This window comes from Tamandua tetradactyla, chromosome 5 (genome assembly GCF_023851605.1).
Source record: "Tamandua tetradactyla isolate mTamTet1 chromosome 5, mTamTet1.pri, whole genome shotgun sequence".
NCBI classification, from domain to species: domain Eukaryota; kingdom Metazoa; phylum Chordata; class Mammalia; order Pilosa; family Myrmecophagidae; genus Tamandua; species Tamandua tetradactyla.
Genome location: NC_135331.1, coordinates 48440130 through 48460350, shown reverse-complemented (window position 1 = coordinate 48460350; position 20221 = coordinate 48440130). Strand labels below are relative to the sequence as shown.

General features: G+C 37.1%; 1 pseudogene; it reads left to right on the top strand.

The window, feature by feature from the left end:
• The first annotated feature begins 14916 nt into the window (after nucleotides 1-14916).
• Nucleotides 14917-15045, top strand: LOC143685289 (U1 spliceosomal RNA; annotated as a pseudogene).
• The last annotated feature ends 5176 nt before the right edge of the window (nucleotides 15046-20221 follow it).

Here is a 20221-nt window from a genome sequence, read left to right as displayed (position 1 = left end):
GCCTACTGTGGTGTCCTCCTTGAGCCTTTTTAAGAATTCTCCTTTGTAGAAATCCTAAAGGACAAAGACCTCATCAAAGAGCTTCCCTGGAATTACCTTAGCTACCAAAAAACATGTGTATTCAATGAAAAGCTTTGAAATGACTCAGCTTCATTAAGCTTTTATTTAAGAAACCGCAATTAACATCCAACTGTGAAAAACACAACAGCGACTCAAAACAAAATTCCATTGGTGATGCAAAACCCCATAATAAAATAAAGAATTGCTGCCAAATGGCCAAAGCATAAAGACACCCAAGAGCCTAATTTATCCTATACCTAAGGAACATTGACACTTCTGTTAAGAGCCAATAACTTGTTCCATGGCAAATCCACAAATTAAAAATCCTAACACACAAAGGAAGCATCTTGAATTACCCAGTGTTTTTTCTGCTTGCCAGATTTTGGCAGTGATAAGTTATCTGCTCAATATGCATGAAAATAAAACAATTTGGGAAGTTAACTTTAGTTTTAATTTTGGTCTTGTTAGTATGATGTTCAGCTGTATACTGGCTACATCGTTTAACTGGACAGTGATATAAAATTGTTACATTAATTAAAACTATCTTTATTCTGTTTTCTGCATTATACAGTGTCACAGTCAAATCACCTCAGAACCACCCTGTATTGTGGGAAGAACACTGCAACTGAAGTCACAAGGCCTGGGTTTGAATCTCTGCTCTGTTGCTGCCTTAGTTGCTAGGCTGTGTATCAGTTTTCCTGGTTGCTAAAATAAATATCATAATGATGGGTTGGCTTAAACAATGGAAATTTATTGGCTCACAGTTATGAGGCTAGGAGAAGTCTAAAACTGAGATGTCAGCAAGGCAATGCTTTCTCCCTAAAGACTCTCACATTCTGGGACTGGCTGCCAGTGATATTTGGGGTTCCTTGGTTTTTCTGCCACATGGCAATGCACATGGTAGAGTCTTCTTTCTCTTCTGGCTTCCCATGATATGCAGCTTCTGGCTACTCCTTCTGGCTTCCTTTTTCGAGGTTTCCTTTAAAACGCTTGGGGTGAGATATATCTTGATTCAGGATATATCTTGAGATATACCTTGATAAAGGATACATCTTTAACTGAAGTATCCTCATCAAATGGTTCTATTTACAATGGGTTCACACCCACAGGAATGGATAAAGATTAAGAACATGCTTTTCTGGGTTACAGAGCTCCAAGCTACCCAGGCTTGGAAATTATGACAAAAACCACACAATGGATTGTTCTAAACAACAAGAATGTATAGGTTCACAGTTTTAGAAACCAAAAGTCTCAAATTAAAGCATCAGCAAGGCCATGCTTTCTCTGAAGTCTGTAGCATTCTGGTGCTGTCTTGCTGCAATCGTTGAGGTTCCTTGGCTTGCATCTCTCCCTCTGTCACAATGTTCCCTTCTGCAGATTTCTCTGATTTCTGCCTTCTACATCTTCTGACTTCTCCTGGTTTCTGGTTTCAATTGACTCACTGCATCCAATTTCCTCTTCTCATAAGATCTCCAGTAAAACAGATTAAGACCCACCCTGATCCAATTTGACCACACCTTAACTAATAATAAGATCTTCAAAAAGTTTTTATTTTGAATAATAACCCACTGGAATGTGGAGTGAAACTAAGAACATTTCTTTCGTTCGGATACATGATTTAATCTACCACAGTCACTTATTATATGATATTTCCTAAGATTGCTCTAGACCTTTGTTTCCTTTCCTATAAGGAAGAAGCTCACAAGATTGTTGAGTTCTCCAATTATTAGTGTAATTAATGCAATTAAATAATTAATATGTTATAATTAAATTCTTTAACAACAGACACCATTTATTGCTTGTGAACACTGATGTTTTAACTGATATTTTAAACTATTTTGCAAAAATGAAAAATGAATTTAACAGGATGCCTTGACCAAGCATGGACTAGAATCACTTTTTGAATTTTTATTGAAAAGACTAACAAAGCTCTTATTTAAAAACGTAAATAATCATCTCTATCCTGAAAAGTGAAGATTTGAATTTGCATCTTTAGAGTTTCAATTGAACTAGTAAATAAAATTCTCAAAAATAGCTGACGATACAAGCAGTCAACCCATACATTTAAAGAGAACTAGACTTTACTTTGTAAAAAACTGGTGAATTCGGGACATTCAGGTATTTATCATTATGGAAATTGTACTTTATTTTGTCTATTTTTTCCCTTTGGCTGAGTTGAATTGTCAGTATTGTAACCTTTTAGATTGTCATCCTAGAGTAAGCCACATTGAGCTAGTCTTTCTGTATTGGCTTCAGTGACTGTGGAAATCAAGATCTTCATTACACAATGGAATGAGGCCAGACGATTCCTGCAAAAGGCAAGTGGCATCAACTGCTAAATTTTCAAAAGGTAAAACCTGGATTTTATGAAAATCTAAAATGAACATATGCCAAAGCTTCTATTTAAATCATTACTTTATTAATGAGGGAACCAATAAGATTTTAAAATAGTTTGACTGGCTCTCTGGGGAGCAACCAAACAAAGCTCTTATTTGTAGTGTCCATCTATTTCTATGGTACAATTATTCCCACCGTGGCTGGTTTTAAGCTATCAACATGCAGACAACCAGGCCTCAAAATTCCTGAAAATAAGCGATGATTTCTTCTGAGCCAGTCTGAGCTGGCTTCATCACACCAGTGTTATGGATATATATGCAATTCAATTAAAGAGTATTAAGATAAGGTTTCTAGCTCACAAAATTGGTTAATGTCTTAAAGAGAAATAAATCTTTGGAATTATTTGTTCCCCAAGAGAGGAATTATTTGCATCTCTGTTGGACAAAAGTCTATATATCAACCTCTGCCCTGAGAGAGCTGTAAAATTGCCCAGTCAATAGACAGTTATGTCCAGCATTTCACTAAAAGAACACTTAATAATCTTAATCTCTTTTGTTTCTTTTCCAAGTGATGAATACTGTTTCATGACAGAACAAACTGTTAACTCTATAATGAATTAATGTTTGACTCAATTGAAAAATATGAAATTTTAAAGGTAGCAATAATTTTTTACTCCTTGTTTATGAAGCCCTTGGCAAGTATCTAGACCCCATAAGAGCTCAATAAATGTCTAGTAAATTGATGGGTATATTTTTGTATGGGGGGGGAGTAGAAGCTGTTTTCTCAAAATGGACAAACTCTTCCCCATTTTTCTCCTCCCTTCTTAGGGCCTTGACAAGAAAATGTCAGAGCCCAGTTAAGGGTAGTAAGGATTCTCTGGCCTCAAGGGAAACTTTAAAGGCAATGAAAACAGAAACTTGAAAGGCAGTGAAAAACACGGGGTCAATGGGTGGAAACCAGCATGTCGTAAAATGATGCAACAACTTGAGCTTATTATCGAACCAATTCTTTAAAAAATTTTTTATTCATTTTATTATTTATTTATTTTGCATGGGCAGGCACTGGGATTCAAACCCAGGTCTTCAGCATGGCAGGCAAGAACTCCGCTTGCTGCGCCACTGTGCCCTGTCCCAAGTCTTTGAATTTTAATCATGAATCATTGTAAGAGTATAATGTAGAGTAATATTGAATCAGAAATAATAATTTCAAATGGGACAAGGTAGCCGAAGATGAAATCAACCAGATGAAACCATTTCTTGGTCCAATGTTGAAACAGAAACGTGCCCACTAGGCTTCTTATAACTAAAAACTAAACAAACAAAGCACAAATCGATCAAAACCATTAGCATGGGTAATCTCTGATAAACCTAGTCTAAAGAAATGAGTGAAGTCATTGGTACTATGGTTGTAGGTTTTTTCATTCACTCATTTTCTCATCATCAAAAATTTATATAATACTTACTATGTGCCTCGCATTATTCTAAGTGCTAGAGATATGTTAGTGAAGAAAAAAGCTAAGGTGCCCCTTTTCATGGATATTACTCTTGAATATGGGTGTGTTTAAAATTTCAGAAGAGGAGGAAATTCTCATAAAAAGACCCTGAGAAGAGCAGCCTGTCAGTAGGAAGAGAACCAAGAGAAAGTGGTGTCTGAGAGTCCAAGAGAATTGTTTCAAGGAGAAAGGTGGGCTCAGTCAGCTGTCTCTAATGTGTCTGATAGGTTGAACAAGAGAGGATGGAAAATTAACAACTTTATTTAACAGTGAAAGTCTCTGGTGAATAGACAAGAGCAGTGATGAAAGCCTTATTGAAATGAGTTCCAGAACGAACTGAAGAAGTGGAGTCAGCAAGTTTAGACACCTGTTTTTGGAGTTTTGGTCTGAAGTGAGACAAAGACAATGAATGGTTATTAGAGGGTGATGCTAGGTCAAAAAACAAAGGAAGATCTTTGTTTGATTTTATTTTGTCTTGTTTTTAAATAAGATGAGAAATATTACAACATACTTAGACTGGCGTGGGGAATGACCCACTGGAGAGGGAGAAATGATGAGCGACAGAATCAAAGACCCTAAAAAGAGGAGGAAGAGATGAAATACAGCGTCCCAGTGGTTATGCATGTATTTGCCCAAGTCATAGTCTTCTATTAAAATTAAAATGAAAAACCTTTGAGGCTATAAATTTATTTATAAAGTACTACAATGAATATGATATTTCATGATGCAATTAAAAATAATTAGTATGCTATAATTAAATTATTTGACAATAGAACCAAGATATTGTTTGTGAACACTGATATTTTAACTAATTATTTACATTTATGAAATAACAGACAGAAAGGTGCACACACACACAAGCACACACAAAACATAGAGCCCAACAATATACCACCAAGTAGGTCAAGAAACAATAATGGCAATGACAGGCAATTTCCACGGCACCCCTTCCCAAACATATCCCTCTACCTCGCTCCCTCCTCTTACCCCTCTTCTAAAGTAATCACTTTTCTGAGTCCAATGGCAATCAAATCCTTGCATTTCTTTACAGTGATAGTTTCACCAAGTTTTCTTTTGTTTTAAAGAGTGCATCGATTATTCCTTAACACTTATTTAAACATCTTTACTATTAAAGAATGTCTCTAATTCTTCACTGTCTTAACAGCTCACTGATGCCTCCAAACATCGAAGGATATGTATTAATGTCCAGATATTCTAATTATTATCAGCAGAAGGATTGAAGCTATTCCATCAATACTGAAATAACACTTCAGGAATTATTAGAAAAAATGCAATTTTCTTTTAATTGCAAGTTATTGATTTTTTTTTTCTCAAGGAAGCTTGTGCCTTCTCATTCCTTCTTTAATCTGGGTCAGCTTCTTACCATTTTCCTGTCAAAAAAAGAGGTTTTCTTAAAGAACAAAAGCAAAACTTAAGTCTGATAGGTGGTTTATCTTAAAGGACAGATAATGTTTGGGTAGAAATGAAGAAAGGAAAAGGTAAATGCAGTGTGTGCATATACATCTTTATTGCCTTGATTAAGAAAACCATGAGGTCTAAGGCCATTTTATATACTTAGGTATGAATTGTTGGTCCTTTGAAGGTTTTGTCCCCTGTCCTACAGACATTTGTACACTACACTATAGAGACTCTAGCTAAAAAAATTGTTGAGTTGACCTCAGTGCTACCCTCTCTGATCTCTATTTGAAACTCTTACTCTTATTTCCCTCACTCAGCCCAATGCATCCTGTAAGCCCCAGCATTTCCCCTAGTGCCATAGTTAGGTCTTTCCACCTTTACTCCTTTCCCTACCAAAACACTGTTACCATGGTACACTTGCCATGAGAAAAACACCCTGTCAATACTTGGGCACTTCCATCTGAAACAAGACTCAGCCTTTGGCCTTTGACTCTTATTCTAGCTACAATTACTTATCTAACAACAAGGAATAATATAAAAGAAGTGGAGCTTACCTGCCTCAATGAACTCCCTCACTCATTTTCAAATATCCCACCTCCAATTTATTGCATAGGTAAATCTCATTGGAATTACATTGCCACAGTAGAATTTTATCTAAAAGATGAGCACACAGGCTCTGAGTATGTTCTAGATGGGATCTCCTAAAAGTAAATGAACATATTTTGTGTTATCAGTGTGAGGCAGAACCCCTTCTCCCATGATGTGACCAGCCTCTTGCAAAACCAAACATGTCCCAGCCCACAAGGCAGTGGCATGAGTGTCATTGCATTCCTCTCTTACAGCTGCATTTCTGCGATAGCTTCCTTATCTAACATACCCTCTCTAGAAGTTACAGTCCCAGAAGCCACAAGCTTGTGATAACTCTCCACTTAGCCTGCCAATTTCTCCCGCCAAAGCTAGACAATTAAAATCCACCTCCCCTCCCCTGCTTCCTGCCAACCATCTCGTATAAGCAGAGCTCCCTCCCCTGCTTGGGACTGATGTCATTTTCTTGGTCCCAGTCCACCTAACGATTGCTGCTGAATAAACTGGACAAGAGGAACTCTGTGTGTGCATGTTGGCTCTGCTGAACCTTGCAATCTAGCTTAGCTGGTCTAAGACCTTTCTGCGTTTCCTGGGTTCTGGGTGTGTTCAAGGTCACTAGGTAAGTAGTCTCTGGATAAGTGATGTATTAACATATTAGACATTAAGCATCCATCTCCTAAGGACTCTGGAAATAATCTGATGTGTAAGTCAAGAAAACAAAACATAGATTGACTGATATTCCTAAACACAGAGGTGAGTACAAGGAGAGATCATTTCAAATAAAAAAATACATTTAAAAATCAATTTTTTGACAATTCTTTGTATCAGTGATTCGAAGTAATTTATATAGCATTATAATGCCTGCTCTAATGATCATTTCAAAACACGTTGTTTAGCCTTTAAAGGATTACTGGTAGTAAATAGAGTATTCTACTTTTTGGCATAAATCTGTCAAGTTTAAATTGTGTATTTTTTTCTTTTATTAGACTCTGACTTTGACACACTTCAAACAACTTTCATATTTGGCAGGTTAATGAATTTTTATTTCCTGAATTTTAGCTAAATTGTCCTGTAGATTCCAAAAGGATGAACTTAAAGAAAGGAGAATGACATCTCCTTACTATTTCCACATGAGGAAATTTGAAAATGATTAGACCCCAGAGTTTTCAAATATAATTCTTGGGGAAGTAAGAACACAATACGCAGATAAATATATTAGCTTACATAAGGTAAGTTTCTAAATTTCTACTAAAAACCTAGCTTAATGTAAGGAACATCTGCTTTACCTCATCTTCTGACTAAAGCTCAGATTCTTATATGGGGTGTGACTTGTTTCTAGATTCATGATAGATTGGAATTCTCCTTTCAGGGTGTAAAAAGAAATTAGTTATTCTAGTAATGTTGTTATAGCTGAGATCTGGTAGTTTTAATTTCAGAAGGAACTTCGACTTGGAAAAGAAAACGCTTATCTCCTTCAAAGCTGCAGAGATCTAATTCTGTTGTGATATGAAGGAAGCCCATTTTAGTAAAATGTGTCCTGTATTCAGAAAGATCAATTTTAAAGTCACAATTTCACCCCCTATTATCTGTTGCTTTAGGACATTTACTTGATCTCTGCAGTTTCAGTTTTCTACAATGTAATGTGGTGCATTTTGACCAATGTCATAGGAAAACTGTGCAGGTTATGACACTGTAATATATCTTAAACAAGGAAGAAGCTTGATGTAAAATTCACATGTGAATTTAGTAAACATTTTTGGGAAAGATTTGTGCAATGACTTGACAGATTATGTTGCATTTTGCTGAGCTCATAAAACCTGCCTAGTTAGAATCAGTTGCGATTTAAAAGGTTCTTGTGTGTGGTAGCACCAATAAACCTCACCAAGCATTCTATTCATTCCCTTACCTTTCCAGGCATTGTGCTATTAGGCAGTACTTTATAATTAGTTCTGGCCAATGAAATGTTAATGGAGGTGACCTGCGTGATAGAGCTAAAGCAATGTAAAGCCTGTAAAGGAATTTCCAGTTCTTTTCTCCCTGGCACAGTAACCAAGGGTGCCCTGGGTTTCAGGGTGGTGAAGGAGTCTTCATCAGTCTGGATCCCTGTATGAATGTGTGGAACTGAGTCCCCAAGCATTTTATCATAGCTTAAAGTAGCCTATCATGACTACGGTAGTTAGATTCAGTTGTCAACTTGGCCAGGTGAAGGCACCTAGTTCTGTCGCTGTGGACATGAGCCAATGGTACGTGAACCTCATCTGTTGGTGACTGTATCTGCAGTAGGCTAGGAGCTGTGCCTGCTGCAATGAATGACGTTTTACTTAACTGGCTGGTGCTTAAATGAGAGACAACATAATAGCACAGCTGAAGCAGTTCAGCATACCCCATCTCAGCACTTGCAGCTCAGCCCAGGCCTTGGGAGATGCAGAAAGAAATCACCCCGGGGAAAGTTGTTGGAACCCAGAGGCCTGGAGAGAAGGCCAGCAGAGATCACCCTGAGCCTTCCGATGTAAGAAAGAACCTCAGATGAAAATTAGCTGCCTTTCCTCTGAAGAACTAACAAAATAAACCCCCTTTTATTAAAAGCCAATCCATTTCTGGTGTGTTGCATTCCAGCAGGTAGCAAACTAGAACAATGACCAATATACTGTTTTAAAATGGCCACATTTTCAAATATTTTCCATTATGAGTTGTTAAATTCAATTATTTGACTTTGTCTCGGATGAAAATGAAAGGCACTCAGATTTCTAGATTAACAGAACTGTGGAATAATTAGTGAGTGCTATCCTGTATGTGGCTTTCATATAACATTAGCATTAGCTTACGAGTATAGCAATGGAACACACACACATTAATATAGAAAAATCAGGCTTATTGCTAAAATTAATAATGATCATATTTTGAGCTCATGCATGTAGCATTTTGTAAAGTATCTAATTCATGCCTCATCTTTAGATGAAACTCTTGATCCAAGTAATGTTCAACTCAGTGGGAGACACATCCAAGAACAGCATACTGAATGGTAAGTGGGCTTGAGCTTCAATTGCAAGCATTTAAGATCCTCTCATGGAAACAAAAAGGACCCTCAAAATACCCATCCTATTATATTGGATAAATTTTCCACGGATACCTAAATAATACACATCAGCCAGAAGCATCAATTAACTGAGCATCTGAACATGCCCGTCAAGCAAGAAGGAACTCTTTGTCCCCATTTTTCAGACCAAGAGGCAGGGGGGCAGTAATTAGCTCACCTGAAGGTAAATAATTAATTAGAAAGAATAGGCTTTTTATTTCAAGAAATTATTCCCACTGAAGTCTTACAACCACAGATGTTCACAGCACAGAGGGCAAAAGTACTGACTTTTTACATCAGAGAAGCCGAATCTCAAATCCCAGCCTCGCCCCACTTATTTTCAATGTGGTCTGGGATGAGTTCATTTCTGTTGGAAGTTACTGTTCCTCAAAAGCAACATAAGGAAATGACAATGTAGGCAAAGCTTTTCACAGAGTGATTGTGATATGCCCCCGTTAGAGGCATACAATAAATGTAGTTTCTCTTTCTTTATCCATTTATTATTTATTATTTCAAGAGCCTACTTCTGAGGGTGCAAAAGACCAAAACTGATGTTGCTATGAAGGCCATCAGGTAGCCCTGAGTTCTGAATGCACATGCGGACTACTCATCTAACAATCAGCACTTTTTAAGGATGCATCAAGTTTTACCATCATTTTCTTGTATCTTTCCCGGTGCCTCTAAACCAGTGTGAATCACCTTTCAACCTACTGTGAATTAAGGCAGACCTCAATTTAAAAGCAAGAGTCTATTTGCAAAGATGCTTTTAAGTTTGTCACCACAGATTTCTTTGTTCAGCTCTTCCTTTATTAAAAAACACTGCATTTTGGACTCAGTATCCCCATAAAATTAATCCTCAGAAGTCCAATTCATTATTTTCTACATTGTAATTATATTGCTATTATAAAGATACAAATTAGATTGCTCCAGTACCTGAAGTTATAGTTTCAGGGCTATAAAGTTCAAGAACAATGCTTGGGTGTAGAAGGAGAAAGCATTTTAAAAATAGCTCCCATCCTGGAAGTTATATTTTCAGCACTGTTAGTTCAGGCACATGCTTGAATGTGGAAGGAGAAAGCTTTTTAAAAAATTTCTTTTGACAGAAAGCATCTGCAAGTATCTACAATGTATTTATAATACATTAGGTAAAATAAGTTATTGGCATAACTTGTTTCAAGCTCTGAGAATGTTTGAAGGCTGTGTGTGTTGTAATTTTTACTTGAAGGGAAATTCTTGATTTTTCTGTTTGGGATTTTCCCTACCTTTCTTTTTTGTCTATTACCTTTAGGCCTACCCTCATGAAAAGAGGCTTCTGTTTTGTATCCAAGCATCTCTATGACATAGTCTGATTTAAAGTTCTTTAACATAAAAGTCCACATCATAGAGAGAGACTACAATGATATGGTCACTTATAAAGAAGAGCTGGAATTTCTTTCTTTTGTCTTTTTTCTTACATACCCTCTTTGGCCAGCCACAACTTCTCCCTTCTCCTTATAATACAGCATACTTCTCCACTATAGTTCTTTATTCTCTTTATGAATCAAGCAAAGACTTTGCCAAACAATACAGCTTATGCGGATGGCTGTGAAATCTGTAACTATACAAAGGACCTCAAAGATCATTCTCTCAGGTACTCATTTTGCATATAACAAAATTGAGACACAGATATAACCACATCCAAAGGCCACCAGCCAAGGAGGGGCAAAGCCAGGATTTGAACCACCTTGACTTTTGGAGAAAGAAACCAAAAAGCATTTACCCTTCAACTGTATTTTCATTACATTTTAAATATTTAATGTTTAGCTTGCAGGACTGAGCATTAAACATGCAAATGCACTAAATAGACAGTAAATGTGATACCATAGTCCTGTCTTAGACTTAGCGTGCTTTGCCTTACATTTGGCTTTCAAGAAGACTAAGAAATGCAGGTGGTGAATAACTGCATGCTCTTTAAGTAATTTCATTTAACATTCAGGCAGATCATTGGTCTTGAAGTTGGCAAGAAGTGTAACACTGGGCAAACGCTGCAGCAGGGGCTTATATAACGTGTGGGTCAAACTGATAACAGAAGATTCCTAATTTGCTTCTTGCAAAATGTTTTGTGCAATTAGCTGAGTACAGACAATGTTTCTATTTGGCCAGCTAATCCTATATCCTTCTTACCTCCCAAGGCAACGTGCTTGAATATTCCAAAGTTGTCTTTTAAGACTGAGTGCATTTTATAGAGAGTCTAACATTTGGAACATTTTATGAGGTACTAATGTGGAGAGAAGTCCCTAATTTTAGTTCTCAAATCTCAAGACTGCTTGTAATTCTATTCTTCTGATACTGAAAGCTAGACTGTCAAAGTAGAATTCTGAACATTTGGGAAATGTTCCTGATAGGAAACAATCTTTTGACTTGAAAATGGAACTGAATCTATATTTATAGCATAGAATCTGTTACTTTTATAATAGGTTATTAAAGGGGGAAAAAACACCTTTGTTTATATTTTAAAATATTTGAAAATCCCCTATGTCCCAAATAGCATACTTCGCAACATTAAAACAAAAAATCAGATATTCACTCAATCTAAAAGTAAGCCACATAAAAGAGTTGGCAGTAGAAAGTTTTGTTTAAATCTGATAATTTACTGTGACTATCTCAAACAGAAATAGTACATAAAGCTAAATAAAAATGTCTTTTTCCTGTTCTGTAGGTCCCTTTATAATAAAACATTTTTTCTTCTTTCACTGACTTTTGGCTTCCATTTACCACTCTAAATAACATAATCTTGGAAAATATGACATAGCTTAAAATGTCAAGCAAACATAAAGTCAATTTTGTTTATTAGATTATCTACATTGTGGTTTATAAATGGCAAACCTTACTTTTGACTTTTAGGAAACAGTATCACTTTTCTGCCTTATTCACTTTGGTTCTGCTGTATAGCCAGGAATCTGATATTTTCATTGTAGTTAAGCCCTTGCCTTAGACTCAGTTCCAGGAAATATGACTTTGGCTTACTTCTGTGCTCCAAGATCCTTATTTAAGTCAACTTGGGATTGGTCTTAACTGTGCTAGGTGAGAAAAAATGTTTTAGCTCCAAGCCTGAAATACAAACTTTGACCTCTACTCATTTCCAGCACTCCAGAGGCTGCCTAATTTCCAGATTTTCCACCTTGGAAGGGTCTGTGCATGCATCCTTTTGCCTGAGGGTCCACTCCGTTTTTTCTCCTCAGGTGAACCTTCAACCATGCTTGGTAAATTGTGCAGAGGTTGTGGTAGCATGCGAGTTCAAATCTGTGAGCCGCGGATTCTTGAATGAAATCTTTGGTGGCAAAGCAACTGCTGCATCACTCTTAGTTTACCATCTCCATGGAGAATTAAGAAAAGGCAGGATTTCATGGCTTTTTAGAAACTGCCATCTAGATACAGGATGCAGGTGGAAGGTTTGTGAATAGGGAATGATGTGGAAGGTTCTCTCCCTTCTCGTTATTCCCTTGGTTTGCCTCTCACATGCGTATTTCTAGGTACCCCACCCCTCTCCCACAGGCAGTTTTATTTCCACTGCTCCTACACTGCTGGAGAAAGGAAAGGCTTCTTTTCTTTTTTCTCATTATGAAAGATTTCACACAAAAGAAATATGCATGACATATATGATAAATAAAACAAATCATAATGAAATGACTACCTGTCTACACACCATGCAGCTTTCAACAATAACTATTTCATTATCTGACAATGAAGTTCATGGTAACAACTCATCTTCACACACTCAAAAAGATCAGTGTAATGAAATAACTCTGATAAAAAGGGGAAATAGAAATAAAAGAAAATTAAATAAAATTAAATAACGTGCAGTTCAATATGTAAATGTCTGGGCACATGTTCATTAGAGAGCTATAAAGCAGTTAAGTTTCTTCTGATATACTCATAATAAATAAGTTTGGATATAGGAAACAGAGATCAGGAAGATCAGAAAGTCATTCTGTGGGGGAATACAAGGAAAGAAAAGCACAGAGTTAAGGATGGACACTAGAATTGTATAAATAAATAAATTAAGTCTTGTGTTAGGGTAAGGAATTATAGACCAGACTTACCAGGATAAGGTAAAAAGACAGGTCGAGGCAAATTACAGACAGCCAGAGAGGAGAAAATTAAGAAGTATCATAGTATTTCAAGTGATCTTCTGGGTTATCTTTGAAACTGCAGTGTCAAAATTATTGCATTAGTTATAGCACAGGATGGTGCCTAAGTGCACAGTATTCTGAAATCCTTTTCAAAAAATATGTAGCTGGAAATGCAAAAATATGATGAGGGGACAGAATATTTAGGGCAAGCCATTCAGTAGCTTCACGGTGATTTCTTTATTCCATTTAAGTTCCCTCTCAATAACACCTCCTAATGAGTTTTGAGAGTAATTTCTTATAAAAAAGTTTTGGTATTAATATGCATTAAAATATCACAAATTTACATTTGCGAGTGTTTAGTTCAGCAAGATATTTCAAAGCCCAATGTCTTTAGTGTGTTACCAAGCATGAATCTCAGAAATGACCCAGAAGAAGGTATTACTACTCATTTTAAGTACCCTAAAGCCCTCGATATTCCTTTCCCCAACACAGACCTTTATTTCCCTGAAAACTGCTAGCCTAGATTTTGTGTTAATAATTTTCTTGCTGTTCATTTAGTTTTAATTTGCATGTATACATTTTTAAGAATATAATTTTCATGTTTAAAAATGTCATATGTGTATAATATGTTGCATATGATTCTCTGCATGTTGCTTTATGTCACACATTGTGAGAATCGTCCTTGTGGATGTACATTGCTCTAATTAATCATTTTGAATAAGTCTCCCATTGAACAAAAATAACATGTATATCTATTCTCCAATCAGTGGATATTTGGGTAATTTGCAGTTTTTTTTGGTGTTATAACTGTGTTGTTGTGAACATTCTTTTACATGTTTCCACACATCCATACATGAGCGCTTCCCTGGGGTGTGTATATATATATATATATATATATATATATATATATATATATAGGAGTAGAATGCATAGTTATAGATGCTCATGTCCAACTTTACTAGGTAATGCTACCGGTTTTTCAAAGCAATTGGACTAATGGACCTACCAGGTGTTATATGAGTCCTATTACTGTACATTTTCACCACCACTTGGTATTGTTAAATTTTTATTTTTAAGAGTATATGGATGTGAAAAGGTGTATCATAATTTTATTATTCATTTTCCTTAGTATGAATGGTTTTGAACATCTTTTAACATGGTTATGAGCTATTTGAATTTTGCTCTTTTGTGAAATGATATTTTAGTTTGCTAAAGCTGCTAGAAATACAATACCAGAAGTGAGTTGATTTTTATAAAGGGGATTTATTAAGTTACAAGTTTACAATTCTAAGGCCATAAAAATGTCCAAACTAAGGCATCCAGAAAAAGAGATCTTGACTTTGTAGAAAAGACCCATGGCCTTTGGGGTTTCTCTGGCACATGGCAACCTCTGCTGGTCTTCTCTCCTGGCTTCTCATTTCAAATGGCTTCCGTGGGGAAGTTTTCTTTCTGCATCTCCAGACATCTTTGTCTGTGTCAGCTCTGAGCTTTTCTCAGAATGGTTCCCTCTTAAAGGATTCCAGTAGGTGGATTAAGACCCAACTTGATCAGTGCTAGAATACTTGCCTTCCATGCAGGAGACCTGGGTTCGATTCCAGGACGATGCACTTAAAAACAAAAAGCAAAAAACAAAAAGATTCACCATGAATGGGCAGAGATACAGCTCTATGGAAACCGCTTAATCTCAAAAGGTCTGTCCCCACAAGGTTGGATTAGGAAAAAGGACATGGCTTTTCTGGGGTCCATAACAGCTTCAAACCAGCACAACTATTTGTATCTTTGCTAATTTTTCTATTGGATTATATGTCTTTTTCTTACAGATTTAAGAAGTTCTTATACTTACCTGGCAGGGGAAATACCATGATCACAAAGGTGGTTTTCCCAGGGCGAGGCTTATCCATTGCACTCTGGATGTGTTGACCCCTGTGATTTCCCCAAATGTGGAAAACTAGACTGCATAAAGAAAAAAAAAAAGTTCTTTACATGTTCAGGTAAGTATCCTTTGTTGAGTGTGTGTCTTAAAAATATCTTCTCCCAGTTTCTGATGTGTCTTTTCATTTTCTTTATGGTGTCGTTTGATGAGCAAAAATTCCCTATTTTGTTTAGTAAAATTCATCAAATTAAAAAAAAAATGACTGCGATACTTGTGTCTTGTTTTGGAAATCATTCCCTTCTGTAAGGTAATAAATTTGAGCATTTTTTACTAAAGTTTTAAATTTTAGGCCTTCCCATTTAAGTTGTGAATCTATCAGGAATTTTTGCGTGTGCAGTATAATGTAACCAACTGTCCCCTCATCATTACTGAATAGCATTTTCCCCCTTGATGTGCAATCCTTCACTATCATATAAAGATATTATACATGAATAGATCTGTGTCTCTGCTTTCTATTCAAGTGCAGTAGTCTGTGTCTAGCTCTTTGCAAACAATAGCACACATATTAAATATTAGAGCATTTGATGTCTTGATAATTATCTTAATAATTTTGAATTCCTCAAATAGTCTACTTGAGGAGTATGGTAGCTAATTTTGGCCCTTTGCTCTTTGTGCATTTTAGTGTATGCTCAAGTTCCATGCTAACTTTTTTTTTGCATGGGCAGGCAGCAGGAATCACACCTGGGTGTCTCCCCCATGACAGGCAAGAATTCTGCCACTGAGCCACCATCCCACCGTCCTCCATGCTAATATATTTAAATTATAGTGGTTCTGTTTGCTCTTTTTCAAATTTGCCCAATCATATTTGATAGTCTCATGTTTCTTATTCATATTTGGAATTATTCCTTTTATCTCTATTACATTCTACATATATTTTCGGTTGATGCCGATGTTGAAATCTTAGTAGAGTTGATTCTGTTTCCGCAGATTCATGTTCACGGGCCTTCTTTCTTTTATTCTTTTATTATGTGTTGCATAGGTCCGTGAGTGGACACACAGCCTTGCCCCAGCACAGCGGGGAATACAAGATACCTTACTGATGCTGCACAACGTCAACCTTCATGGCATGTTTTACAGGTTTTAAGTTTGGTTTTGAATATTCATATTCATATTCTTTGTGCAAATATGATTTCCATTACATATTTTTTTCTTTTTCTTCTTTATTGTGAAAAATTATAGAATGTTGGTTAAAACCATAGGTTCTATTATCACACCGAGTCAAATATGGACTTCAACAATTACCTAGTTCTGAGAAAAAATTTACCTAGCTGAACCTCAGTTTTTTTCCTATTAGAATAAAATTGGTTTGTTGGTTTTATTTGGCTGTTGGTGGTATTAAATGAGTGAACGCATGTAAAACTTTAATAATAGAACTCAATAAATGTTCATTATCATTAGTTTTATTTGTTTCTTCTTTAAGCCCCAGCACCATCATTCACATACTTGATATCAATAAGGGTGAGGAATGATTGACAAGTGCTGAATTTTCTGACTATGGTTCACTGTTACTTGAGGCCCATTCCAGAACAAGAAGAGGTGGTACTGATGATGTAAAGTCTCAGTACACACAAAACAGACAGAGGAGAGCCAGTACCGATATATACTGAGGTGAGGTGGCTACCTCGGGGTATTCTTGCTAACATGATGATACTGGTGTCCCACCTTTCCAGGAGAGCTAGTGTATCAGGGCACTGGGAAATGCAGCTGTGAGAAATAGAGAATCATTAGGTCCTTTGGAAAGGACAAGTGTTATGATAATTACCACTGTTTTTACCTTTAAGATGAATCTCAAAAGAACAGATGAATTATCTTAATAATCTTTTCTTCCCTTTACTTCCAGAGCACTAACTTTACATATAGCGTCATCAGTGACAGATCCATGTAGAAGTCTTTGGAAAACTTGAGTTCAAAGCTAAACAAACCCCAGGCTGAGGTTATTTTGTTTAGAAGAATGAGACGTTGAGTACATATATGATTTACTTTTTTTTATATGCTGTATGAAGGGGCCACATTTCATTATTTTTCCATGTGATTATCCCACTATTGTAGCACCATTTGTTGAATTTTTGTTTGTTTTCTTTGCTTTACTTGTTTGTTTGTTGTTTTCTGGGGAGTGGGGGGAAGTGCATGGACCGGGAATCAAACCCTTGTCTCCTGCATGGCAGACAAGAATTCTACCACTGAACTACCCTCGCACCCTGAGCATATTATTTAAATGAAGAAATGTCCCTTTTATATTCAGCCTAAATTTAAATATTTTATATGAAGTTAAATTGGAAAAGATAATTTTTAAAAATTCTGTTTTTATAGGTTTCTTTCTTCTTATATTCCATTTCTTTTGATTCTTAAGTAACTACTTGCCTTGCCTCTACTCATTTCCTATGGTGTTTCTAAAATACATGATCTCACTTTAAAAAAAAAAGAAAGAATTTTGCAGTTCTCTCTTTCTTTCAGCAGTCAGCTCAACTGGTAATTTTCTTGGGGATTATCATACAAGTACCGTTTAAATATTCATTAACAGTTTGAATCAGACCTCTCATTCTGAATCCACTAATTAGTCAAGGTGGGACATTTAACACATTAAATTACTTTTGCTTGGTTTTATTACTATTAATGACATGGACTATTATACTTAAACAATTTTTGGTCAATTAAATAAAAACTCTTCAGTTTCTCAAGAATCTACTTTAATTTCCAATATAAGCATAATGATCTGGTTCTCACTTAACACATACATGTGGCAAAGAGACTACCAGAATAAGGATTTCCTGAAGAAGTTTTGTTTGTGAAAACAGCATTACAGGAGGCTAATTGGAAGGAGGCAATTGTCCAAACAATGAGAACCAGGGTCAACTTCTCACTTTTCTCCCCAACTAATTTGGTTGACTGGATTATGCTAGTGTGTCCCTAGCCCCACATTAGAGAAAAATCTCTTTTTGGTTCTTCTCCCAGGAAAAAGACCTGTTTGAAACTTTATTCCTGAATCTGGGTATTATATTAAATTTATTGAATGATTCATAGTTTGAAATCACTATTCTGGGGTTATATTCCAAAGGATCTGAAATATAGTGATGAAGAAATGGCATCAATTGACTCACCTCTCTTTTAAAAACTGACCTTCCAATTATTCCTAGATTTAAAGCAAGAAAGAAGTGACTTTTGCTTGCATTCTTAAAACTATGTTTACTAGTAATCACAGGAGAGCTTACCATTCCCTGAAATATATCATTTTTGTTGTTGAAAAAATGACTAAATGTGTATTTCTCTTGAATATGCTTGAGAAAAAAGGACTGACAATAGGCCATAGAAACTTACTAGGGTAACTTCATAACACATATCCATCATGAATGTATTCCAATAACCTCTTCTGATCTATCACCTAGAGTTTTCATTCCATACTTTGATGGGAATTTTACCAAGATTGAAGTCTTTACCCAATCTCAATGCATGGCTCTCACTTTCCTGCAGACAAAGTCAGGGCTCATTTATACAAGGGAGATCTCATTGCAATGATCTTTCCCCAAGGACCTCAGTTTTGCAAAGTAGTATTTTTCAAATATTGTCTGCAATCTATGATAAGAAATAAATTTTATATCATGGCAGTACACAGCCATATGCGCAGTCATGCACTGCAACAAAAATATTGAGAAATAATGCATGCTTTAACTGTTAAAAGATTTCTAGATATTCCTATTTTATTTCATAAAAATCCTAGTTGACATATTAAATTTATTTAATAAATTATAGTTTGAAACCACCATTTTAAAAGATGTCTACTTAAGAAAAGTATTCATTTCCTCCTGCACACCAACCCCACCCAATTGAGTCTCAGGTCCTGTGTAGTCTGCAATACACAGAGATCCTTGTGTTATGCAGAAATGATACCTTGATAGAAGTAAAAGAGCTCCCGGAGCCACGACAGAGACCAAGAAGACAGCGTACCCCATTCTGGAATGGCTGACTGGCTGGGAGAACATGCTGTGGTGAGATCATCGAGGGGCACGTGCTTCCCCGGGCCGGGGTGGCAGGCAGCTGGAGTCCCTCCCTCTCTCCTTCCCGGGCCGGCCGGGAGAATTGGACAGGCGATAACCTCAAGCTGCGGCGGCTGGTGCCCCTGCCCCACACACGGCCCCTTGGACCAGCTGGGAGAATTGGATCAGAGATCCCCCAAGCTGCGGAGACTGGTGACCGGGATCCCTTCCAAACACGTGGCTTCCTGGTCTGGCTGGGAATGGTGGATAGGCACTCCCCCAAGCCGTGGCGGCCGGCGCCCCCCTACCACTCTTGGCGCTCCGGGCCAGCTTGGAAATTTGGACAGGCGCTCCCCCAAGCCGCGGCGGCCGGCGCCCCCCGCCACGCTTGGTGCCCCGGGCCGGCTGGGAAATTTGGACAGGCGCTTCCCCAAGCCACAGAGGCTGGCACCCCCCGCCACACTTGGCGCCCCGGACCAGCTGGGAGATTCGGATTGGCACTCCCCCAAGCTGCTTCAGCTGGTGACACTCCCCCACAGCAAGAGTCTTCCAAAGTTAAAGGAGCCATAGCATCTTTTACTGGTGGGACCCGCAGACAGACGAGTGCCACGAGTGCCACCTACTGGGCAGGATAAGAAAAACAGAGCCCAGAGATTTCACCGAAAAATCTTTCAACCTGCTGGGTCCCACACCCAGGGAAATCTGATTAAATGCCCAGATGCCAGCAGAAAATAACAGATCATGCTCAGAAAATTGAAGATATGGCCCAGTCAAAGGAACAAACCAATAGCTCAAATGAGATACAGGAGCTGAGACAACTAATGCTGAATATACGAACAGAAATGGAAAACCTCTTCAAAAACCAAATCAATAAATTGAGGGAGGACATGAAGAAGACATGGGCTGAAAAAAAGAAGAAATAGAAAAACTGAAAAAACAAATCACAGAACTTATGGGAGTGAAGGACAAAGTAGAAAAGCTGGAAAAAAAATGGATACCTACAATTGTAGATTTAAAGAGACAAAAGCTAGAATTAGTGAATTGGAGGACGGAACATCTGAATTCCAAAAAGAAACAGAAACTACAGGGAAAAGAATGGAAAAACTTGAGCAGGGGATCAGGGAACAGAATGACAATATGAAGCGCACAAATATATGTGTTGTGGGTGTCCCAGAAGGAGAAGAGAAGGGAAAAGGAGGAGAAAAACTAATGGAAGAAATTATCACTGAAAATTTC